Raw genomic sequence first — 26,630 nt, 5'->3', positions numbered from 1 at the left:
CAGCTCTGATAAATTGTGTTTCCTGGATTAAATGCCATGGAGCAAATTCTGGATTTCCCCTTCTTTCACAGCAAGTGTTATAAAGTGTTCTACACCCTTTGAGTCCCCGCTGAATTCAATTACTCTGGAAACAAACATTATTGTTCAAAATGAAGATCCAGGGGCTATTAGCGCAATTCAACAGCTGTACTGGGGTGAACTTAGACGCAATGAGGCAGAGCTGCGGATGGAGGCGAGGAAGCCGGCTTGGATGGAGGATGGGTGACAATAAAATTATACAGCCATCTTTGTTTACTGCCCCTTCGGGATTAATGCCAAAAGGCCCATTCCACGACAATTGACTGCAAAAAATGGAATAAAGGGGCTTATTGGACGTTTCCAGGAGGCATGTCTGGATCACCTTTTTCCCAGTAAATCAGTCAAAAATACTTATTAAGCACATCTGTCATATAAAACATGCTGCAAGGTGCTGTGAGGGGTATAGGAAAGCAAGCAAGCAGGGTGCCTTTCTTGACAAAGGCTTGCATTCTTCTAGCTGGTGAACTAAGTGCCTATTCCGTGCAAAGTGATGGGCTAGATGCCAAGGACTGTGAAGAAAAAAAAAAGACAATCTAGACCCAGGCTTTAGGGATCATGTTCTGGAGGGCCTTCCCAGCTCCCATCCAGCCCCAGGCTTCAATGGCCATGTTTGGGCAGGTGGTCTTGAGACCCCCACAGCCACAGCTAGTCTCAACAGGGAAAAATCCAGATCCCAGGTAGGAAAGGCACCCTTCGGAGGTCCGGCAGGAGTCAGGGGTAGTGTTTCTTGGGAAGCTGCACCACGAGACAGGGCAGGTAGACGTGGTCTAGGCAGCAGCAGGGAGGCCCTGTGGCCTGGGGCTTGCAGAGGAGGAGGAGGTGAATGTGGACGTGTGCAGGATTTGCGCACAGCCTGCAGCCCCTCAGAAGTGGAACAGGAGCCCAGATGCTGACCTCCCCTGAGGCTACAGCTGGCAGGCTCCCTCCCACAGTGGGGTTTGGAGCAGAGACTTGGAGAATTGAACAACAGCCCTGGAGTGGGAGCAGTGGGGGATGCAGGGGACTGAGTCTGGCCAGTGCCTGAGGGATCAGAAGGGGAGAGGATGGAGCCAAGGCAAAGGGTCTTCCCTCCTGCTACAGGTGAGTCAAGGGCCCAGAGAGGAGCCCACCAGTGGGTGCTTGTCCTGGGAACATCTTTAAAAAGATCATACCACAAAGAGGTTTGCACAAGGAGACAGGTAGAGAAACTGGGCCTGAAGAGGGGGCAAGAGCTGCCCACTTCACGAAGGCTATAGTTTCTGAAAGACCCTCATTTGCATGATGGAGGAGAGGCAGCTTTGAAGGTAGGCTAGACCCAGATGATAGACTCTCCCAGTGGCATTAATCAAATACTATGGACCAAATCCCACCCACCCATCCATATGTTAAAGCCCTACACTCCATATATTTGGAGATGGGACCTTTGGAAGGTGATTAGGTCTAGATGAGGTCTTGAGGATAAAGCCCCCCATGATGTGACTGATACCCTTATAAGAAGAGACACCAGAAGGCTAGCTTCCTCTCTCTCTGCCATGTGAGAAGGCAGCCGTCTGTAAGTAAACCCTGCCAGCACCTCGATCTTGTTCTTCCAGCCTCCAGAACTATGAGGAAACATATTTCTGGTGTTTAAGCCATCTAGTCTGCAGTTTAGGCAGCCCACGCTGACAAAAACATCAAGTAAATCTGTCCTTATCTCCTTTGCACTCTCTCTCTGCACTCTGGCCTCAATGGGTCAGAAGCCAGCGGGGAGGGCAAGTGAGGCGCCCTGTGGGAGCGCAGGCAGCTGGCCCTGGTGCACAGAGGAGAGAGGTGTTAATTTCAACCAGATTCAAAGTGTTAAACATTACTCAAGACTGAGAATCTTCAGTCCTGGATGGAAACTGTTTGCTATAGACACTGCAAGACTGCTTGTTACCTTGACTGGTGAGGTCATAGAGTCCAGGCGTGGTGGGAAATGGGGAGAAAAATGGGGAAATAGGGATGTGCACTTTGATCACATCCCTAAGTCATGCACGTTCAAAGTAAACCGTAGAAGGCTTTGAAAAAGGCTCTACTGGGGAGATGACCTTTGAGGGAGGTCATGAGAAATGAACAAGGTCACATAAGTGAGTGGTAGGGAAGCAAGAAGTTCAGGACAAGAAATTGGAAGGGTAAATTGTGGCCAGGATGTAAACTGATCGAAGAAGGGAAGTGGCCATGGTTGGGGAAAATATCTCTGCAGAGAATGAGAGGGTTAAACTGGTAGTAAGGACCCCAGGTAAACAGCTTTAAAAAATTTTTTTTCGTCTTTTTGTCATTTTTGGGCCACTCCCGTGGCATACGGAGAAAGAGATTTATTATGTGGAATTGGCTCACAGAGTCATGGGGCTGGAAAGTCCACACCTGCCTTGTAGGGAGGAAACAGAGACCTAGGAAAGCTAATGGCACATTTCCAGACCACAGGAAGTCTGCTGGAGATTTTTTTTTTCCCCCCTCTGCGTGGAGGGTCCAATCTTTCTATTCTAGTATGGGCTTCGACTGATTGGACAAGGCCCACCCACATCATGGAGGGCAACCTGCTTTACTAAAAGTCCACATATTTAAGAGTTAATCTCATCCCAAAACACCTTCCAAGCTGATGTGTTCAATTATTCACTGAAAATATCATCAAAGCATACTTCAGGCTCAACCGTCCAGGAGCACAGTAAGAACTGAAAGGGGCTAGGACTAAACAGTAGAGAACAATGAGGACCCTTTCCCAGGACATCAGTAGAAAGTACACAGAAAGGACTCAAGAGGGTAACGTACTCTTCACATAGCTGCAGCGCCTATGGGCAGGGGACATTTTTAGAAGCAAGCAAACCAGGCTGCTTTCATCCAGATGAGCTCCCCAAATACAGCTGGAATGATACACTTAGAATAACAAGGATTGCCATGTCTGGCAGAATTCTGGGTTGGCTCCTGGCCTCCCTTCCATGGTCTGCCCGTATGTTATCCCAGATGTTTGATCAACCGCTTAGCTAGGTGCCACTGTGAAAGGATGTCCCAGATGTAATTAAGGTTCCAAATCATTTGACCTTAGAAAGGGAAATTATACTGGGCAAGTCAGACCTAATCAGGTTATCCTTCAGACGGGATGGAGCTCCTCCTGGTTCAAGAGATTCGAAGCATGAAAGGGATGAGATAGAAGGGTAGATCTCTGTGACTGGCTTTGAAGATGGAGGGGGCCACATGGCAAGGCATGTGAGTGACCCCTAGGAGCTGAGAGCAGCCTAGGCTGAAGGATAAAGCAGCAGCATCCTCATCAGTACAATAGTAAAGCCATGAATCTGACCAACAATCAGACTGAGCTGAGAGGTTGATTCTTGCCCAGAGCCTCTGTAAGAACCCAGCCTGGCCAACACACTAATTCAACCCGTCAGACCCTGAGCAGAAAACCCAGCCATGCCATGCCGTGTCTTCTGATGTACACAACTCTGAGCAAATATACGAGCAACATGTGAATCCATTAAGTATGTGGCCCTTAATTACATAGCAATAGAACACGAATGTGGAGTTCCCATCCTGGCTCAGTGGTAACAAACCTGACTAGTATCCATGAGGACATAGGTTTGACCCCTGGCCTCGCTCAGTAGGTTAAGGATCCGGAGTTGCCGTGAGCTGTGATGTAGGTCGCAGATGAAGCTCAGATCTGGTGTGGCTATGACTGTTTCATAGGCCGGCACTGCAGCTCTGATTCGACTCCTAGCCCGGGAATTTCCATATACTGTGGATGCAGTCCTAAAAAGACAAAAAAAGAATGGAAGGAAGGAAGGAGAGGAAAAACAAATGCAATCGCTTACAATTAGTGTTCCCTCTCTGCTGGACAGTCATAAGTGTCATTCAATTACATCTCATAACCTATCTCCATTTCACAGGAGAGGAGACCAGGACACTGAGCATTTAGCCAGTTCTTACCCATTTCTTTTTTTAATAAAAATTTTATATCTTTATACTGTACAACCTTATGTTTGGATTCACATATACACAGTGAAGTGATTGCTTGTCAAATTAATTAACCTATCCATCCCCTCCCATAATTAGCACTTTCTTGTTCTCTAGAACGTCATCATCCTACATAACTGAAGCTTTATACCTTTGACCAATATTTCCCCCACGTCCCCACCTCCTGGGGGCCACCATTCTGCTCTGCTTCTATGAATTTGACTTTAGTTTCCACATGTGAGTTCATGCGATATTTTTCTTTCTGCATCTGGGTTGTTTCGCTCAATATATCTTCCAGTTTTGCCCATATTGTTGCAAATGGAAGGAACTCTTTTTCTAAGGCTGAATAATTTTTGTTGTATTCATATATGTGTGTGTATTGCATGTACATATAGACATGATTATATATATATAAATTTCCTTATCCCTTCATCCATTGATAGACACTTAGTTGTTTCTATATCTTGACTACTGTGAATAAACATGGGAGGGCAAACACTTTTTCAAGATCTTTATTTCCTATCCTTGGGATAGATGCCCAGAAGAAAGATTTCTGGGTCAAAGGGTAGTTCTATTTTTAATTTTCTGAGGAAGCTCCACACTGTTTTTCATAGGGCTGCACCAATTTACATTCTCACCAAGGGTGCACAAGATAAGGAGTTCCCTTATCTCTGGTCCTTTTGAAAACAGCCCTCCTAACAGGTGTGAGGCATAGCTCATTGTCCTTTTGATTTGCATTTCTCTGCTAATCAGTGATGTTGAGCACCTTTTCATATACTAATTGGCCATTCAGATGCCTTCTTACCCATTTCTCCTAAGATTTAGTCAGCACTGAAATTCCAGGTGGCTGCCGGCCTCCCTCCTGAAAGGCTCTGGATCCCTTTCCCAGCCCTCCATCTCTCTACTCATAATCAATCTGAGGGGTGCCTGCCTCCGGACTCTGCCACCAGGGCTCCAGTCTCACTGTCTTAGTGGCTGACAGGGTGCCTCATCCAGTGAAATGACTTTGATACCAGAAAGATGATACCAGAATCCAGGTTCTTGTTCACGGCAGTCAAAGAATGAACTCCGTGAACACAGAGACAGCAAGCAAGCAAATTTTTATTGAAGAAAAGCAGATAGCTCCCAGGGTTACTGGAAGGGGGAGAAGAGCCCCCCTTCTCTATTGTCCTGTAGGAGTTTTTATCCTTAAAGTTGAGGGAAGGTACCAAGGTGGGGTCTTCTCCCATTGGCCTTGCTTAGTTACTTCTATCAGTCCTTGTCCAATAAGGTCCTAGGGGTGGAAATGTCCTATAAGTCTCACAGTTGCTTTGTCCTTTTCATCCCATAAACTGAGTCACAGGGGATTAGAGATTAATGTCCATCTGGGCATAGGTACACTCCCTACAGTAAACAGGGCCGGTGGGGGTGTTACTCCCTAGAGCCCTTATGTTAATCAAAGGCCATATCAAAGAATGCATCAAAGCCCATGCTCCTACACAGACTACCTGAGTTAATATTCTGCCTCAACTTGATGACCCCCAAAACAGTGCTGTGTAGGACAGCGTTGCCCCAAGTCAAGCAGAACAAAGGGCAGTGTAGTGCTCAAGCTGACATAACACGATACCACAGACCTGGGGCTTAAACAGTTCTGGAGTCTGAGTTCGAGATCAAGGTATGGGCAGGGCTTTTTCCCCGGAAGCCTCTCTCCTTGGCTAATAGATGGCCGTGACCTCACCTGGTCTTCCTCCTGTACATGTCTGTGTCCTAACCTCTTCTTATAAGGACACCCATCCCGTCGCTCAGGTCCCAGCCTAAAGACCTCATTTAATTACCTTTTAAATTATCTTGTCCCCAAATACAGTCAAAAATGTTCTGAGATACTGGTGTCAGATCTTCAATGTGTGAACTGGGGCAGCAGGGGTTGGGAGTGTTGGGTGTAATTCAGCCCCTTACAGGCACCAAGTCCAAAGTCAAAGGTTTGAGCAAACTTGTCAGAGCCCAAGGGAAGCTCCCCCTTCACGTCCCCAGGCAGCAAATCATGGTCTAATACCCAGCATAGCTGCAGGTCCCCCCAGTTTCACCTCCTCTGTCTCCCAAAATTTCTCCACCACTTGCTCTTGGACCCTCGGCACAGTCACCACCTCCTGCCCGGCACTCAGAGACACACGTGTCCCGCAGAGCACCAGGTTCCAGAGCGGAACCAGCCCATCTCCACAGAATTTTGAAGGAGAGCAATATTTAGCAGTTCAAGCTGGGCCAAGGGCTGACATTAAGCAAATTTCAAGGGTTATTTGAAGTTAATTGAGTTTAATCATATAATGATTTTATAATTAGTCATAGTGCTCTGGTTTCTACACGAGTGGACTCAGGCTCTGAGGGAAACAACGGTGTCAGGCAGAGAAGGAGCCAGGGCAGCAGAGGAGGGACAGCGAGGGGCCAGGGAAAGAAAGTGGGGGGGGCTGAACCCACAGAAATGATCTGCTCCACTTACTGACCCCAAACTGCACCAGATGTGGGCAGAGTTCCTGGGGGCTCCCACACCCTGCTGGATCTGCTGGTGGTTTCTGCACGTTTGTCCTGCCAGCTTGAGGGTACGTTCCATCTCTGTTGAGACGGAGCCTTGTCACCAAGGGGTCAGCATCAGGAAACTTCTAAGGCGACCAGACTCATTGCCACCTCTACAAATGTTGCTTTAGACCCAACAGTGAAGTTAGCTAGGCTTTTAGTCGAAAACCTGCCTTAACTAAATCAACCAATAGCATTTACCTCCTGGGCATTCTTCAGAGCAATCAGGTTGCGGGGATTCAATCCCTGGAGGTCTTTAAGAGGCACGGTGTGGGTCTTCTGTGCCTCTCAACCAACCAGACTCAGGTTTAGGTTTTGCTTCCACTGCCACAATGTTTAGCCCTTTGGGACCTCACTGTGCCCCTGCTATCCCTGATAGCACTGTCCCCCTTCCCCAGGCTCCCACCACTTTCAGTCAGTAACCTTTCCCATTTCCATAGTCAAACCCAAGTTAGATGTACATCATAAATGGTGCTATGATTCCACAAATCATATACATATGATGTGCTGTGGAAGAACATATGCTTTCTGCTACACACACACACACACACACACACACACACACATGCAGTTCATCCCTCTGTCAACCACATTAGTCCCTTCCTTCCAAACAGAACCCTGTCATCTTCAGCTTCCCTCTTGCCCGTATCACTACTGATCCTCAAAGCAATCACACACAGCCGTTATCTACCCCACCCCCCAAAAATTCTCCTGGGAATCCTTGTTGAAAAGACAGAATCCTATTCCCCATCCTGGGAGATTCCACTTTTCCGAAGGCCTGGGCCAGGCAGTCTGCAGTTCCCACAGATGGTTTTAGGTTGAGTGAGTAGCACTGGGATCACTGCTTTCCTCACCCCTGAGAAACTTTTCTTCTCCCCCTGTGCTCCAAGTGTGGAGTTTTTCTTGGAATCTGAAGGTGCTGGAAGGTTGCTCTCTGAAGATCTGAGGCTCTGCTGTTCTTTAGAAAATAGACTATTGCAAAGCATCGTAAAGCCCTATTTCCATCAGTCACAGAATGACAAGTCATTGAAGAGTGCTACCCTCAAGGAAGTGGTATTGTGGACCACTTTGACTATCTTAACAACTTGCCCAGCCAGGTCTGTGTCATCCAGTACTCATGGTCCCTCCCCACAGGATGCCTTCCATCATCAAGAAAGATGTTACTGACCCCACTAGCTTCCCTATGGACAACACATGACTTGTCTTCAGACATCCTCTAATTCAAACTCCCTTCTTACACTCAGTGGCCCAGATTGTGGGGTTTTAATTTTTTAATTTTTTTTTATTTTTATTTTTTGGCCACCCCACGGCAATGAAGTTCCCAGGACAGGGATTAGATCCAAGCCACTGTTTCCACCTATGGTCCTTAACCCGCTGTGCTGGGCTGAGGGAATCAAACCTGGGTCCCAGTACTCCAGAGAAGCTGCCGATCCCATTGTACCACAGCAGGAACTCCCAGATTGTGAGATTTTGTAATGTTTATCTGCATTATTTGACCACAATGCAGGTTCACAGCTGTACCCCAATATCCACCCAGTTTTCAACTCCCAGTAACAGACAACCCAGATTCAAACTGGTTTTAAAATATAGACATTGGGAGTTCCCGTCGTGGCGCAGCAGAAATGAATCTGACTAGGAACCATGAGGTTACAGTTTTGATCCCTGGCCTTGCTCAGTGGGTTAAGGACCCAGCATTGCCCTGAGCTATGGTGTAGGTTGCAGACGCAGCTCAGATCTGGCGTTGCTGTGGCTCTAGCGCAAGGGGCAGCTACAGCTCCGATTAGACCCCTAGCCTGGGAACCTCCATATGCCGTGGGTGCGGCTTTAAAAGGACAAAAGACAATAAAATATAGACTTCGATTAATTCCTATAATAGGGTATCCAGGTCAGCAACTGGTTTCTCAGTTCTACAGTGTATTCCGGGATGGTGCCCTGCCTGTCCATCGTCAACTGCATCTTAACACTAGTCTCCAAGAAGCTGAAAGATTGCAGCCAGCAGCAGCCCTCCATCAGACAGGTGGGCTGGGAGGTAGACTTGTCACCCTGCAAGAAAGAGACCCCCTCCTCCCTCTGTGGACTCTGAAACATTTCTCATATTGGCCAGCATAGGTCATATCCTCACCCCTCAGTTCAGCCCAACCATCAGGGAAACAGCTACCTACTGTCCTGAGTCACACTTCCTGCCTCCCACAGCTGTCCCTGGGAAGTGTGGTCCCTTAGGAAGAAGGACAGGGACTGGACACTGGGTAGACAGCCTTAAGAGCCACTGCAGCTGCTATGACATCGGTTCTCTGAACACAAATGCTGAAAAGCCAGAAGCCAGCACCTGCTGTGGGTGGCAACTCTCTTCACAAAGTAAGTGTGGGGAGTGTCATAAGCCAACCGAGGCAAAGCCAGCCTCCTCCATCACAAGACCCTTTATCAGTCTTAGGGATTTACAGGCGTTTTTAACACTCTTTGCTCTAAGCACCCAATTAAACATTAATAAAAGGTCAAAGTTTGGGACCTAGGGACCTCCTGGCAAAATCACTCTTCATCTCTCTTCCTCAGGAACCCTCCTGTTGCAAAGCCTGTCTCTTCCCCATGCCTCTACAAACCCCATGGATATTTAAGGGCTGAGGGACCCAGAGAGAAAACTATCTTTGGTGCATTCGGGGGGGGGGGCATTTCCAAAGTCCTGGTATAAAGCAACATTGTCAGGATTGGGGGTGTTTGTGGCTCTAGTTTGGAGAATTTTACTTCCCTGCACAACACTTATAGACCAGATGAAATAGCAGGTCAACGTGATGGGATTTCTGCATACAAGGCCACCTTTCCTGTAGGTTAGTGTTATTGATTACCCACACCTCAGGCCCTGACAGGTAATCAATAGACCCTCTGACCCAGATATGTGACTTGGCCTGTGGGGGGTTTAAAAACAAGAAGCGAACATGACAACTCTGGTTCGTGCTTTTCATACACAAGAATTACATTTTTCCCCAGAGCTGCAAAGCTGTTTCTGCTCAAATCACCTCAGCCATCTCAGGAACGCATAATCAGCAAGTCCTGTTCATTTTTCCTGCTGGAGAAGAGTTCCGCTACCAACCCTAAGCCATTAAGAGCAAGTGACAGGCCAAATTTGGAAAAATCTATTTATGTCCCCAAACAGCTAAGATTCTATACCATGACTCATTAGGAGGGGCTGCCTAACTTTCTTGGTAAGGAATGTTGGGACCTGGTAACTCCGATGGGGGCAGCAGAACAGGAAGGGGGGCCAGGCACCTGCCAAGGTAAGAGGATGGGCACTAGGAGCCACTCATGTTGCAACCTTCAGAAAGAGAAGGATCTTGGCTGGTGATGACATTGATCTTCAGGATACAGATTTAGTGGGATGGAGTAGGAGGGTGCAAACAGTGAAAGAGTTTCAAAGACAAATAGAAGACAAAACCTCTATAACTATTTCTGGTGTCACCTCCTCCAGGAAAGTCTGCCCTAATACAACTTGATACCCTATCAAGACCCAGGACCAACCAAGAATGCCCAGACTTTCTTGAATACATCTGTAACACTTTCTATGGGTCTATATACATACAGCCATCCCCCCAAGTCTGTGAGTCCATTAACACTGATGGGAAAAATCATAACCTGTTCATATCTCAATGTGAGCCTCACACAAAACCCAGCACCTAATAGACTCAGCAAAGCCTACTGAATAAGTAAATGAATGAATGAGTGAATGTATTTATAAACAGGTGTGAGAAAGTGAGTGAGTAACTGAATAAAAATAGAGCATCCAACCAAAAAAAGAACATCAAGGTGCTAAAATCCCCAAGGGTAATAGGCCAAAGGAAGGGGGCACATTTTATCCCTTTCCTGGAAATTTTGCCAAGCATAAGCGGCTAGATGCAATAAAAAGAACATCATATTTCATACCAAGAGTTGGGTCCAAATCTTCACTCCACTAGCAAAGGGAGTTCAGGTAAGGTATCTAGCCTCTTTGTCCCTCAGTGTTATCCTAGAGAATAAGGCCTACCATATGGAGCTGTGCTGAGAACTATAGACAAGATATGTTCAGTGCCGGGTTCAGGGTCGGCGCTAAGTAATTATAAATATCAACCAAGCCAATATTAACCAAGCCCTGCCATGAAGCATCATGGCCAAAGCTGGGGAATCTGTTATCAAGTCAGAAAGGTTAACCCCACAAAGTATGCCAAGGTCATTCTAAGATGTCAGACCACTGAGTTGAGTGGCCAAAAGATATCATGACTTCTCTCTTCCAAATCTTGAAAAGGACAATAAATTCTGACCATCCAATAGGCCATCAGTGAAAATCCCCTCAAAAATGTGAATTGATAAACCAGGAAAGGCAAAGACCCTGCTTCTGTGTAAGTGAAATTGTGGCAAATATTAAGTGGCTGAAAATGCCAAGGCTATGTGTCAGTCAGGGAACACTAGAGTGTGCTGTGGTAACAAAGATTTTCAGAATTGCAGTGGATTAAAAATCATGTCACGTGTCCTCTACAGGTCAGCAAGGAGACTCTTCTTAAAGATCCAGGCTTCGGAACAATTAGCATCTTAAATGGGGCTGATCACCAATGCCAGGAAGAAAGATAGCTCTGGAGCGTCTCATACTGGCAATGAAATGTCCCTCCTGTGGTGACACAGTCCATGCACCACCACTAGCCTGAACTAATCACTTGGCACTATCCCACCTAGAGGTGGTCAGGAGGTGCAATCCCAGCATGTGCCAGAGTAGGAAGAAAGGGAAATACTGAGTGGCTGGCATTAAGGGGCACCACACACCACAAGAGAAGAGGCCACCTAGGAAGCTCCAGCCAGACTAGCCCAAGACAGTGGTGACAAGGAAGCAAAAAAACCCCTCCCAAGATCTAGCAGCTCAGAGTAGAAGGAGGGAAGGGGTGTCAGCGCAGAAGCTTTAGTTTGCACTTAGCATGGCCATCATCAAAAAGTCTGCAAATAATAAATGTTGAAGAGAGTGTGGGAAAAAGGGAGTCCTCCTACACTGTTAGTAGGAACACAAATTGGCGAAGCTACTGAGGAAAACAGTATAGAGGTTCCTAAAAAAACTAAAAAAAGAGTTACCATATGACCCATCAATTCCACTCCTGACTATATATCTGGAAAAAAACCCAAAAACTCTAATGTTCATAGCAGCACTGTTTACAATAACCATGACATGGAAACAACTCAAGTGCCCATCAGCAGACAACTGGCTTAAGAAGGTGTGATATACACACAATGGAATATTCCTCAGCCATAAAAAGAATGAAATTTTGTCATTTGCTCTAACATGGATGAACCTAGAAAATATTAGCCTAGGTGAAGTAAATCAAATACAGAAAGACAAATATTATAAGATATCACTTCTATGTGAAATCTAAAAAACAATACAAATGAATCTATATACAAAACAGAAACAGACTCACAGACACAGAAAACATGGTTATCAAGAAGGGGGAGGAAGAGGGATAAATTAGGAGCCTGGGATTAACAGGTACACACTACTATGCATAAAATAGATAAGCAACAAAGACCTACTGTGTAGCACAGGGAACTATATTCAATATCATTTAATAAACTGTAAGGGAAAAAATCTGAAAAAATATATATATGCCATAAACTAACACAATATTGTAACTCAACAATGCGTCAATGGGGAAAAAAAAGACTGATATTTCGCATTTAGCAAAGGGTGGAGAGCTCCAAATTTGCTCACTGTTCTCTCTTTTTTTTTTGTCTTTTTTTTGTTGTTGTTGTTGTTGCTATTTCTTGGGCCACTCCCGCGGCATATGGAGGTTCCCAGGCTAGGGGTCCAATCGGAGCTGTAGCCACCGGCCTACGCCAGAGCCACAGCAAGGCGGGATCCGAGCCGCATCTGCAACCTACACCACAGCTCACGGCAACACCGGATCGTTAACCCACTGAGCAAGGTCAGGGACCGAACCCGCAACCTCATGGTTCCTAGTCGGATTCGTTAACCACTGCGCCACGACGGGAACTCCCACTGTTCTCTTTAAAAGTCAGCTGTATTCACACTAATGAGTGTGCAGGTCACACTGCAATGCTGCCTGTATTGGGCGAGAACAGGACAGAATGCCCCAGAGCATTCAGAATCTTGCACAGGGGTGACCAAGTGCTTCTTTCCCTAATTTGGGAGTTTTGGGTTTTTTTTTTTTTTTTTTTTTTTTTGTCTTTTTTTGTCTTTTTGCCATTTCTAGGGCCACTCCTACGGCATATGGAGGTTCCCAGGCTAGGGGTTGAATTGGAGCTATAGCCGCTGGTCTACACCAGAGTCACAGCAACGCAGGATCCGAGCCGCGTCTGCGACCTACACCACAGCTCACGGCAATGCCAGATCTTTAACCCACTGAGCAAGGCCATGGATCGAACCCGCAACCTCATGGTTTCTAGTCGGATTCGCTAACCACTGAACCACGAAGGGAACTCCTGGAAGTGAGTTTAAAGTGCACACAGCAGCAGAAGGTCCTCTGGGCACGTTACTCCACCAGATATGGTTCTGAGTTCTCAGTGGCATCAAGAGTGCCTCGTGCTGCCAGACTTAGAGGGGACCCAGGGAAGGCCCTCATTTTCTAGATCAAGAGCATTAGGGAGTTTACTTAGCACCTTGGTTACAAAATCTGTACGTACACTTAGAATATATATGTCCTCTGAGACCCATATAAAATTGGCTGTGGACCCCCATTCCTTGCCAGCTGGAAAGTTCAGTGCTCCCCAAATGTCTCTGGACTCTTGAGGCTTACATTCACAGGGCCCCCCATCATACCACTTCCTCTCTCCCCTGTCCTTCACCCCACCTGCTAAAGGGAAGCAGGAGCCAGACGCCAAGGCAGGGAGGTGCCTGGTGTGGTGCCAACAGCAAGCGCTGTGGTATTGCAGAACAAGACGTGGAGAGAGGAGAGCACAGGGATCAGGCTGGGGGCTGCACGGCACAGTCCCAGTCACCACAGATGGAGGCTAGAAGTTATCCAGCCCTTAGTAGAAAGACAGGCAAGGAGTGAACTGATCAGATGTGCACTTCAGATGGATCATGGACAAAGGTATCTCTAGAAATTGGAGAGGAAGTGAAAGTGGAGGAAGAGTCCAGAGAGGACTCTTCTGCAGGACTCCCAGGAGAGGCCAGGCATCTGACCTAGGGCTGGTGAAGAGAGAGAAGTGAGGACCAGTTTCTGAAATAAATTGAGAAATAAAGTCAGCAGGGTTTGGGGATTGAAAGTAGGGGTAGGAGTTCCTGTTGTGACTCAGTGGGTTAAGACCCCAACATAGTATCCATGAGGAAGTAGGTTTGGTCCCTGGCCTCACTTAGTGGGTTAAGGATCCAGTGTTGACACAAGTTGCAGCATAGGTCGCAGATGCAACTCGGATCCAGTGATGCTGTGGCTATGGTGTAGGCCAGCAGCCATAGCTCCAATTCAACCCATAGTCTGCAGATGCAGTCATTTATAAAAAAAAAAAAAAAAAAAAAAAAAAAAAAAAAGTATGGGTAAAGGAGAGGCAAGAGTTCTGAGGGCAACGGGACACAGAGACAGAAGGATGGGGGAGCCAGGATGTGTCCAGAAAAGAGCAAGTCATCCAAGTGAGGCAGGAAGTGGAATGTTGTCAAGAAGAAGAAAATGTCAGGGGCCAGGAGGGCGAGGGGACTGGAAAGGACTCTGTGCTGAACCCCATGGGCGAGGGGTAGCCCCTGAAGATTTCTAAGCAATGATCCAGCAAGGACTGGCTGACTTATGCTGGCAACTCCTCTGTCTAGACAGAGATTAACAAAAGTGAGTGGGACTTGAGAACACAGAGAGCATCATTTACACATGAAATAGGCTTATTTTACATACAGCCACAAATTCCTCAAAACCACTCTCTTCAAAGGTAGAACCTAACTCCCCTCCCTAAAATATGGGCTGGCTCCTGACAAATAGAATTTAGAGGAAGAAATGGATCAGACATCCAAGACCAGGTCTTATAAGGCATTATACCCTCCCTCTCCCTTGCCCTTCATGGACCATCTGCTTTGGGACTAGACAGCAGCCATGTAGTGAGGACCTTCAAGCAGCACTATGGTGAGAACCTGAGGCCTCCTGCCAGCAGTCCAGGAGTGCACCATCTTGGAAGTGGGTTCTCCAGCCCCAGTTAAGCCTTCAGATGACAGTGATTCCAGCCACTGTCTTGACTGTCACCTCACAAGAGGCCCTGAGCCAGAACCACCCATCTATGATGCTCCCAAATCCCTGATTCTCAGAAACGATGTGAAATAATAAAGTTGTGTTGTTTTTAGCCAATATATTTTAAGGTGTTGTTACACAGCTGGGGTACTAGTACACTGGGATGCTCAGGAAATACTGGAGGATGAATGCTAACATGGAGGAGCCTTGTTAGAGAGCTCTTGCCAAAGTTTGGGGAAGACAAGTGAGGGGCTGGACGAAGGTGGTAGGGACAGGAAGGATGGGAAAGCCCATGACTGATGAAAGGTAGAAATACTACAGGTCTTGGTAACTTGACAATGAGAGGGCTAGAAAAGAAATAGCAAAAACCTATCGCAGGGAGTTCCATCGTGGCTCAGCAGTAACCAACCGACTAGGATCCATGAGGATGTGGGTTCTATCCCTGCCCATCTCAGTGGATTAAGGATTCAGTGTTGCCTTGAGCTGTGGTAGAGGTTGCAGACTTGGCTTGGATCCCGTGTTGTGGTGGCTGCGGCCAGCAGCTATAACTCTGATTTGACCCCCAGCCTGGGAACTACCATATGCCTTGGGTGTGGCCCTAAAAAGCACAAAAAAAAAAAAAAAAAAAAAAAAAAAGTTACTGCAATGTTTGGAGCCTGAATGACAGAGGCACCTCCATGCCTTTGGAAATGGATATTCTGTGGATGTGCCATTGTCATCATAAATATCATCACCACTGTTAGTTTGGGTATTTAGAAAAGCTTTCCTTTTAAAAATTATCTTCTCAAAAGCAGCGTCTTATAAAATATCACATGAAGGGATTTCCAAATTTGTCATTTCAGTGATTGAAACAGCCAAAGCATATCTCGTTCTGCTAAAAATTTCCATTTCTGTGTCTTGCTTGTAATCATCCTTGAGCATTTGAGGAACTTGAAGCAGGAATGGCCTCTTTTAATGGTCAAATGAGCAAGATAAAAATCCTTTCCAGCAGCATCTTTTAGCACTGGAAACCAGTCTGTGTGGACCAAGGAGCGAGCTCACACGCATGCATCCACATGGGCACACAGGCGCCCATCAGAACTCCCAGCTGAGACAAAATTGTCAGCACGGCATTGATTGACCCATCAACACTTTGAAGCTGAGCAGAGAGGAAGAAACCCAGCTGGACACAGAGAGGAACACACAGAAGGTGCTGACAGCATCTCCTGTAAATGATTCTTGAATCAGTTGGTGCTCTTCTGTTGGACATCACAGGCAGCAGATGTATATGCCTTAGCCAGGCTCCAGACAGCCAAACACTTAGAAAATGCTGAAGTTGGCCCCTGGATCCAGCACAAAGGAATACATTTGCACACTCTCCTTTGCCTCCCTTTCAAAGGGGCCAGAGAAATGGAGGCAATTCAAGGTTTAACTCAAAAAGCAGACAAAATTCAGATTGTAGGTCTGCTACCAAATGCACTCACTCTTCAACACCGCAGTTACTTCCAGGTGAAGGAAAGGCCAAAATAGACTAACGGGAGGAGTTCCCATTGTGCTTCAGTGGTAACGAACCCCACTAACATCCAGGAGGATATAGGTTCAATCCCTGGCCTTGCTCAGTGGGTTAACGAGTTGGAGTTGCCGTGAGCTATGGAGTAGGTCACAGATGTGGTTTGGATCTTGCGTTGCTGTGGCTGTGGAGTAGGCCAGCAGCTGTAGCTCCAATTCGACCCCTAGCCTGGGAACTTCCATATACTGCAGTTGCAGTCCTAAAAAGCAAAATAATAGTAACAGGAAAGTTCATTTTGTTCATCATCACTGAGGCCTCCACCTACCTTTTGGGTGGTACCCGCTAAGAGCTTCCACAACAACCCTGCAAGTTGTTAAGATGGGTCCTCTCTTAGACTGGAGTTTTATTTTGGGACCTGTGGTCAATCACTTTCTCAACAGACACATACTAAGTACCATCTGCCAGTTTCACTGGCCTGATGATGAGCAGGAGGTGATCCTGGGACAGATCCCTTCAAGCCCCCCCAGTTACATGAGCTGGGCTACATTTAGTTGTCTGTCTCTACCCTGGATCAGTGGTTCTCAACCAAGGCAACTGGGTCATCCAGGAGACATTGGGCAACACCTGAAGACTTTTTTTTTCTTTTTCTTTTTATGGTCACACCTGCAGCAGATAGAAGTTCCGAGGCTAGGAGTCAAATCAGAGCTGCACCTGAGGGCTACACCACAGCCACAGCAACGCCAGATCTGAGCCACATCTGTGACCTATGCCACACCTTGTGGCAATGTTGGATCCTTAACCCAATGAGCAGAGCTGGGGATCGAACCCACTATATCAGGTTCGTAACCTACTAAGCCACAATGGGAACTCCACAGAGATATTTCTTCATTGTTAAAACTGTGGAGACAAGAGAGGTGCTGTGGGCCTCTCCTGGATAGAGACTAGGGATGCAGCTAAACACCTTCCAGAGCTCAGTATGCTGCACCACAAAGACTCATCCAGATTCACCCCGAAATCTGAATGTTGCCAAGACCAAGAAACCCTGGTCCAGAATACTGCTCCGTCCAGGCAGGCATTGAGCCTTTCTTTGTTCTTTGTTTTGTGCCCAGTTCACAGATGGTGTGGAAGGGAGGAAGGGAAGCAGGAAAGGAGGGGAAGAGGCATCACACATTCTCTGGAGAAACTTTCCTTTTTTTTTTTTTTTGTCTTTTTAGGGCTGCACCTGCAGCATATGGAAGTTCCCAGGCTAGAGGTCTAATCGAACCTGCAGCCACCAGCCACCACGCCACAGCAACTCAGGATCCGAGCTGCGTCTGTGACCTACACCACAGCTCACGGCAATGCCAGATCCTTAACCCACTGAGTGAGGCCAGGGATCGAACCCACAACCTCATGGTTTCTAGTCAGATTCATTAACCACTGAGCCAGAACAGGAACTCCACATTCTCTGGAGAAACTTAAAGGCTGGATGAAGGGCTATTACTAACTTTGGCTCAACCAACCATGCTGTCGTCTCCTAAGAGTTTGTCACCCCTCTAAAACGTCACCAATCCAAACTCCTTGATGCTACTGAGGTAGATGCCTGTCCCAGCACATCACGCAGCATTGCTCCTAATCAATAGCCCCTCCTCTCCAGTCAGAGAGCCCCAGAAGAGGGGTCTGTCTTCTCTCTACCCAGTGTTCTCTCACTGGGGCCCAAGAGTGACCTTGCCCATTGGCCATAACCTCCATCCCTAGAACCCACACAGGTCTGCCCACCCCACAGCCTAAGAGTGCACACATACAGGTGCACACACATGCACACACCTGTGTGTGTATAGGAACTAATAAAAAGGGCCACTTGACTCTCCTGCCCAGTGCTGGAGCTGGTGACCTGCCCAGTGCTGGAGGATGGCTTCACTCCCAGTTGCAAACAACATCTGGTTAAGTTTTAAACTCTCACATTCCAGAGTCTGTACAATTTCTCTGTCTCCTGCCATGTTCCAGTCTGAAAGAAGAGAAACTTTTGGGAGACACAAGGCAATGCTCAGCATGCCGCCCTCTTCTGGAGGGCTCATCATCTCCTGGGCATCGCCAGCCCACCTGAGGTTGGCACTCCTGGGTCAAATGACCAGGAAAACGTTTAAAGAGGGACACTCCACAAGGCATCTGTGAGCACCGCTCTGCCTGCCAAAATTTATGCAATGCTGGAAGTATCTCTATTTGAATGAAAGTCCAGCCCTTCACCAAGCATCCAGGGAGTTTTTATTCGCACCAGTGACACGTGAGTTCTAGAAGACCAGCACAACTTACAGCCCTGAGGGACCAGGCCATAAGCACCTGCGTTAACCCTGCCATTTATCTTCTGTTTCCTGATGCTCTAACCTGTGGGGCTGGCTGACCCTGGAGGGAATGTCCCTTTCAGGGTTAGCCAACACTGTGACACTGAGGATGCTTTTCATATGCAGACCAGCTAATCCAGACCCCACATCCTTAAACAGGAGGCTCCTCTATCAGGTTCCTACACTCAGACCCACTCTCCACCTGCCCTCATCACACAAGGGCCAGGTCCTGGACAACTCAGGACAGCCCCTGTGTCCCAGCTCATCCCAAGTCTGCTCACCTTGCCTCAATCATTCCTTCCATGGAAACCCCAGAAAAGGCTCAGATCCACATGTTCCCTCAATCCCCCACCCCTGACCCACCCTGCTGCTTCCCTGTGTGGCTCGAGATAAAGTACTACACCCTCTGTTCCTAGAAAACTATAAGTATGATAAAATTCTTCATTTCTGCTTTCTGTATGTCTTACTGGATCCTGGGTACCCTTCAAACAATGCCAAAGTGCAGAAGTCAAAAATGGCATTTACAGATGCCTGTGCCCACTTCCGGCCAGGGTCAGGGTGGCACATTCAGCACTGCAGCCTTCTGTTGGGTCCCTCCCCATCTCCAGGCTAGAGGAATGAGTGCAAAAGGCAGCCAGGAGGTAGGAGAGGGGAGAGACCGCTGCACCTTAAAGGTACAATGCCCATGACACATGGTCTCTTGTCATTGCTACAAACTCAGAGCACAGAAGAGGCTCAGGGGTAATTAAAGCCCCACATCAGTCAGATGTAGAACCAAGACTTGAACTCAAAGCTCAAACCTGGGCTGCCTTCCCAGTGGACTCTTTAAAGCATCAAAAAAGATGTGTCCTTTTGCTTTTCTGGTCCAGCAAGGACCACACAGAAAAGGCTGCCTGCAACGATGTCACTGCTGCAGCCCCAGAGCCCCAGTGGCCCAGCTCTCCATGATCCCTCCCCAAGAGACACTCAGGAACAGGTCATCCCCAATAGCCCAGGGCCAGTAATAGCTTCTGGTGTCCCCTCTTCTTCAGACGTTAGCATTTTCAGCTGCTCTCCAAGTGTGAGCGAGCCTTCCCAGCATTCCCACCGAACCCCGCTGTTTGTGGCAGAACACACATGGGAGTGTTTTTAAAACTATGCAGTGACCCTGCCAAGGAGGTAAAAGGTAGATTGTTCCCAGCCCAGATTTGCTCCTTGGGGAGAAGTTTATAGCGAGGTCCTGGCACTAAGTCCAGAGGAAACAGCTTTTTAGAAGCCTGAAGCCGGGCCTTCCTGCCAGAAGTCAGGAGGCTCATTCAGCTCTGACAATCGCAGCTGAGAAGACTTTTTTTCAGAGCCCACTTTGGAAAAGAGCCACCTCTGAAAGCAGCATCATTTGCCCAGATCCCGCACAGAACAACAGAAGAAGGCACTAAGAGAAGGCACTCGAGGAAGCTTCTGACTTTCAATCTGCCTCTCGACATTACACTTGAAAAAGAACAGCATGCTTCAGACACATCACTATCAAAAAAAAAAAAAAAAAATGTGGAAATGTTCAAGGTTAAAGGGTCATGATTTATGTAACAACCTCAAATGGGTCAGGAAAAAAAAAAATACACAGAGAACAAATCTAGGCAAAGGGCACAGGAGTTCTCCTTGTATTGTTTGCATTTTGGTAGCTCTTGTAAACTTAAAATTCATTCCAACTAAAAAGTGATGTTTAAATCTGATCTTGAAGAGTTCTCCTTGTGGCTCAGTGGGTTAAGAACCCAGCATAGTGTCTGTGGCTTCAGTCCCTGGCCTTGGTGGGTTAAGAATCCAGCACTGCCACAAGCTGTGGCATAGGTTGCAGATGCCAGTCAGATCCAGTGTTGCCAGTGGCTGTGGCATAGGCCGGCAGCTGCAGTTCTGATTCAACCCCTAGCCTGGGAACCTCTACACCCCTATACCATGGGTGTGGCTGTAAAAAGAAAAAACAATACATAAATAAATCTATCTGAATTGAGTGTCTGCATGCTCAGTCCTGAGAGCATTAGCTGGCAGCGAAGTGTGATGTCCAGCGTGGGGCCCAGAAAAGGACCAAATCCAATTTTCTCTGGCACCACTAGGTTCCAGAATCTTCCTCAGGCCCTAGCAAGCTGGAGATCGAAACCAACAGTCTCGAGGAGCTTACAGAGGGGAAGAGGAGGCGGATGGCTGACCAGAAAGCATACAAGTGAGTCTCAAATGGAGACAAGTTCAAAAAGATATAAAAAAGTAAAGTGGAGACTCTGTGAGAAAGTAAAATCAGAAGTCTAGATTAGATCACATCTTAGGAAAACAAGCTGCAGCAGCAGGAGGCATGAGGAGCTAGACCTCAGGGTCCAGGGGTGGGGGGGGGAGTCCCTGCAGGTCTCAAGGTTGCAAAAGCCAGGGAGGGGTAGGGGCTTGGGCAGTTAGGTGCCACCCACTGAGCAGAGAACCCCCACCCCCTGGGGAGCAGCGCTCACTCTGAGGCACCATCCACGAGGCCCGCTTCTCACAGTGTGCTTCACACTCCCCCAGCTCCCTGAGTTCTGTCTTCCTCCAGGACAGGCTTTGACTGATGCTTGCTCTGCTCTGGGGGTCCCCGCGTGCCCTCACTTGGTCCTGCCTCTGAACCTGTGGCTTGGATTCTCTTCTAGAGAAGGGGCCTCATTCTAAAGCTGCGGCTTCATCCATGCCTCTTCACAGCAGCCTTTGGGGGAGGGCTGAGCCCTTTAAGAGAAACCCCTTTGTGGAATTAAAGCTGTGACTTTTGAGAGCTGATATGGTTTCCTCAGACAGCTTCAGGGCCTTGGAGCTGATCTGAGGGAGGCGGGGCCTCCAGCAGAAGAATATGACCCCAGAGCACTGGGCCCTCCAGCTTCCAAGAGACCCTGAGGCAGGGGCATCACCCTCCCTCAGGGGGACACAGCTTCCAGGGGCCACTTGTCAAAGTCAAGGACCACCAGCTTGGTGTCAGGAGGCTGTGGAATCAAAGAGCCTGGTGGTGAGTCCTACCTCTGCCCTTCCTTGTGGTGTGGCCTGACTCAGCTTCTCCATGCCTCTGGAATATAGCAGTTTCTCCTTCATGGGGTCTTGGGGTGGGGAGAGGAATCTCAGGTAGTAGAACAGTTCCCTGCACCTGATAAGCATTTTATTGTCACTGCTGCTGTTGTGTTTATTACCATGTCAGACTCATCCTCCCAGGTGACAGCCACCTGCTGGTGGGATTACTGCGATGTGGCCATCCCTGTGCAATGGGTGTCTAGCAAATGCACTGGTGCTTTGCTGGGCTCTGACCCCCAGTGGGTCCTAAACCCAGTCCCAGCCTGGCCTTGCCTGCCCTCCTGCTTCCCTTCAGGTCCACTCATTCACCTGCCCAAGCCAGATAGCCTCAAACCCTAAAGACTGTTCCTTCTCCGTGGGGCCTTCTGCAGGTCCCTTGGCAGTCTATGGTGTTTTTGCTTTTACTCCCTGTCACAGCTGAATTGATATGCCCGCTTGCGCGCACATGCACACACATGAACAAGAGGAATACAATCAGAATAGAGGTCTCCCTGGGGAAGAAAATAGCCTGTTGCCACTTTTATGAGAGCTCCTACACCCAACTAATATCAGGGCCTGTGACCAGAACTCTGCCAGCCCAGGGGCCCGGGCTTGAGCTGAGGGGAACCACGCAGAACATGGGGAGAAAGACTAGTAAATTCCTACAGGCCTTTGCTACCCCAGCCCCACAGTCAGCATTTCCTCTGGTAAAGCCTCCGGGCTGATATCATTTCCTGGACATCTTAGTGAAGCGGGCCTGAGCTCACAATGGCACGTTGTTATTTCACTTCGGGGACTCTAGTGGGACAGGGAAGCCAGGAGCCGGGCGCCCGCACCCCGAGGAGCCCACAGGAAAGTGCAACAGCGCCATCTAGTGGCCTCATGGGGCATCAGCGGAGATCAGCTGAATCTTCCCCTTTAGGTCCTGTGCAGTGACACAGCCTCCTGATCTTTTTAAACAACATGAGTGGCTACTGATGCCACATTATTAAGAGAAGTAAAGGCCAAAACCTATACACGGGTGGACTTATTCTGCTTGGGTGCTGACGAGAGACTAAAAGTTCGCTAGAGTAGCAATCCTGGGACTCCCAGGCACTGCACGTGGAAGCTGCGGTGGCAGGGCCTGCTTCCCTATGATAGAGACAGCCAGCCCAGGACGCCTGTCTGCTGGTCTCTAGGTAGGTTAGCAAAGCTGTCATAGGAAGGCCTCCTTCAAATAGAGGAAAAGACTGTGTTCTTTCTAGCAGAGATCATAACAGGGCATGGGTTCTAAGGCTTGATCTTGCATCAGCATCCCCTGGAGGGCTTGTTAAAACAAGGTTCCTGGGCCACATCTGGAGTTGCTGACAATGTGCATTTCTATCACGTTCTCTTGGTGACCACTGATGTTGCTGGTTTAGGGTCCCATGCTGAGACCCACTGTTTGAATTTAATAGTTATTCCTCCTACCATTTGGAAATCTCCTGTGGTCCACACCTATCTCCTTTCAGTTTTACTGGCAGAGTTCCATGGTCTCAGTCTGAGGATTCTTTTAGGAAGAGCCAGAAAGGAACTGGGGGGTGGGGGGCAATGGGAGCAGAGAGAAGATAAAGCAGAACACCAGGGCTGCCTTGTCCACTTCCATGCTGTTGCAGGCCAGGATCCACCAAGAGACAAAATTGGGCCCAGCCCCAGACTTGCTGGGGCCCAAAAAGATCCTTGGTTCTAACGGCAGCATCCAGCCAGTTAGTGAAGTTAGGATACTTACTACCAACATACCCAGACAGCTTTAGAGCATCTCTGCAAAATGAATGTTTCTGAGTTTTCCAGTTACCTTTACAGAAAGACTTGTTGTGGGGGCATTTCAAGCTATAGATTTATTGACACAGATGGGGCGTTTCTGTACTGGTACAACTAGTAGGATTCCGTGACAGAGTGGTTTTCTCAGCAAGTGTTTTGTTTGTTTTTGAGCACTGTGGAGCTTCAGCCAATAAAAAAGCATTTGCATTCAGCCAATCAGAATTGAATAGTGCTCCTAGTACCAGATTGTCGAATTCAGGCCAATCACATCACAAATACATTGAGCAGATCAGAAGTGAGCCAGCCACCCACCACTATGACAGTAAATCAGACCACAAAGGAACTGACCCTATCAGAAATGATCAATGGTCTGAGCCCCTACCCTTCAGAATCCACAACACTGCTTACACCTGAAAGTCAAAAACTGGGTCTCTTGATGTGGCTCTTAATTACATCATAGATCAGTTGAAAAAGCAACCTGCTTGTAACTAGGAACTAACTGTTCATTGCAAATGTATGCACAGGACAAAAAGTATACAAGCAGGAAAAAAGCTAACCCTCTCAGAGGTGGGGGATCCATCAGCTCAACAGGCCCTGCACTTAGGGCCCAAGGAAGTGTTTTGGTCTTTTTCTTTCTTTTTTTTTTTTTTTTGGTCCTTTTAGGGCTGCACCTGCTGCCTATGGAGTTTCCCAGGCTAGGGGTCAAATTGTAGCCACCGGCCTATGCCACAGCCACACAAGATCTGAGCCACACCACAGCTCATGGTAACAATGGATCCTTAACCCATTGAGCAAGGCCAAGGATCGAATCTGCATCCTCATGAATCCTAGTCAGGTTCGTCACTGATAAGCCATGAAGGGAACTCTTGATTTATTTGAAAATAGGGGGAAAAAAAGACAATCATTCCTGGTTTAGACCCACTTTTATGCTAACAGAGCAGTCTGTTTTGTTTTTTATGGAGGAAGGGACCAACAGAGTGAAAGTGCCAGCTCCCATGAAACTCATGAGAATGCTCAAGAAGGCTACACCCTCATGTTCACCCTCAACCTCCCAAATGTGATTCTCCTCATGTGGGGAACCCTGTCTAAAGGGTGCTGGGGCCTCTTCCTTAGCTTCCCACTCCTCTTGTGCCACATTCCTCCTGTTCGGGGATAGACATGCCCTCACAATGGAGACCTTATTGCCAACTGCAGGAAATGTGCATGTCTCAGGCAGTCAGACATTCAGACTGTAAGTCTAGAATCCTAATCTGTATTTAGAGAAAACTGCTTTCCTCTGATTGCTCTCTTTTAAACGCCTGCTGCCAGTTTTTTGTCACTTGGGAATGTATTGCAAACAGATATAAGCCAAATTGGTCATGCAAACTTTTCTTTTTAACAAAACAATAATAGTAGCAACAGCATAACAGAAAGGTAGTCACTAAAAAGTTTGAGGTGGCCAAGGATTAGCAATTCCCAGTGGCTGGAAACAACCTATTTGGAATCAAGCTTTGGGTTTCATACACAAGGCATAAGCTATACACCTTCTGGATTCTTACCTTCTTTGTTCAGGCAAAGATAGGGAGTGGATTAAAAATATTTTAGCCATGGAGTTCCCACTGTGGCTCATTGGTTTAAGAACCTGACTAATATCCATGAGGGTGCAGGTTCGATCCCTGGCCTCACTCAGTGGGTTAACGATCCCGCATTGCTGAGAGACCCCTAACCTGGGAACTTCCATATGCCGGGGGTGCGGCCCTGAAAAAAAAATAAAATTTTAGCCAGGGGGTTCCCTCCCTGTTGGTCTAGTGGTTCGGATTCCATGCTTTTACCACTGCAGCCTGGGTTCCATCCCTGCGTTAATTTTAATTTCCTTTAAGCCAATTAAGTAGGGCTCATTTACAAATTATTTTTGATAATACCATCCAAAAGTTAAGACATATGCAATGCACAAACACATAGACCAACACACCCAAAGATCTCATAGATTCAATTTCTAAGCTTAGTCACGAGTCAGATACCACAAATAAAACTCACCAGTTTATAAATAACAGTTGGAACAAGTTTTTAAAAGACTCCTTTCCCTATTTTTTTTTTTCCTTCATTCTCAGGCAAGAGAGGCGGTCTAGATAAGTGTTCCTGAGAGCCCTGGTTTCAAGTTTCAGGGGAAGGAAGCAAGTTCTCCTAGTGAAAGGGACAGCAATAATGGCCTGAACCTAACCAGAACACAGATTGGGACTCGAACCCACGGTTTAAAATTCGAGTTACTCACCCTGTGTCTGGATTCTCCGAGGCTCAGGTTCTTTATGCCTCCACGCAGAAGGAATTCAGAGAGACACAGTGATAAGCGAGAAGCAGCTTGTAAGCGACACAAGCGGGCAAGCAAGGAGGGTCGGCCGGAGGAGCTGGTGCACCACAGTTTTATCATCCAATGGGCATGGCGGTCGGAAAGCCCCGCCTCTTCCTTTCCCGGAGCCTTAGCTCCTCCTTAGTATCCGGTAAGATGTGTATTCAAATCAGCTGAAAGGCAGTCTTCAAACCCTTGCCCTAAGGTCTGACTCTAAATGCAAGCCTAATCCCATCCCCCACCCAATGAGCAGAGGCGATTCTCTCGCCTTCACTGATTAAGCAAACCTGCCTGTTCTGATCGTTCTCCTAAACCTACAGTGGTCTCCCAACATCCCCCAGGTTTCCCTCACTATCTTTGATTCCCTATTGGGACTTCCACAACCACCTGTGCCTGCTCTAGCCCTATCACTAGTAGGATGTGTTCCCTCGGGGTCAGAATTCTTAAAAAAAAAAAGAAAGAAATTTTTTTTTTTCAAGCTAGCTTTCTCTAACAACTGCATGTGCAATTAAAGAGCCCATTTTGGCTATTTTTAGGACAGTTTTCTTTTTTTCCCTTTAATACTCAGTTAGGTAGATACTTGCATGTATAGGTTTTGTGCAAATGTAAAGCTGGCTGAGGTGTTAGTTGGAAACTGGCTTCCAGACACCCCTCGCTTTTCTGAGAGATTCAGTTTCCCATTTTAAAATCGAATTTGTCGGAGTTCCCATTGTGGCGCAGTGGTTAACGAATCCAACTAGGAACCATGAGGTTGCAGGTTCGATCCCTGGCCTTGCTCAGTGGGTTAAGGATCCAGCATTGTCATGAGCTGTGGTGTAGGTTGCAGAGGCGGCTCGGATTCCATGTTGCTGTGGCTCTGGCGTAGGCTGGTGGCTATGGCTCTGATTAGACCCCTAGCCTGGGAATCTCCATATGCCGCAGGAGCAGCCCTAGAAAAGGCAAAAAGA

At 47.5% G+C, this 26,630-nt stretch overlaps 1 long non-coding RNA gene across 3 annotated transcripts in view; it reads right to left on the bottom strand.

Moving 5' to 3' along the window:
• LOC106504490 (uncharacterized) overlaps positions 1-25,790 on the bottom strand; it is a 754,869-nt gene extending 729,079 nt beyond the window's left edge. For all 3 annotated transcript variants that reach the window (XR_014810930.1, XR_014810927.1, XR_014810928.1), the window contains exon 1: positions 25,609-25,790. This is a non-coding gene — a long non-coding RNA (uncharacterized LOC106504490). The remainder of the gene's footprint in view (positions 1-25,608) is intronic.
• Between the last annotated feature and the right edge of the window lie 840 nt (positions 25,791-26,630).

The sequence above is a fragment of the Sus scrofa genome, chromosome 7 (genome assembly GCF_054392235.1).
Source record: "Sus scrofa isolate SSC_HxYL_T2T_F1_AM1 chromosome 7, Sscrofa_HxYL_maternal_Yorkshire_Landrace_v2.0, whole genome shotgun sequence".
NCBI classification, from domain to species: domain Eukaryota; kingdom Metazoa; phylum Chordata; class Mammalia; order Artiodactyla; family Suidae; genus Sus; species Sus scrofa.
Note: the sequence above shows the minus strand (reverse complement) of the source record. Positions and strands in the feature narration are given on the sequence as shown.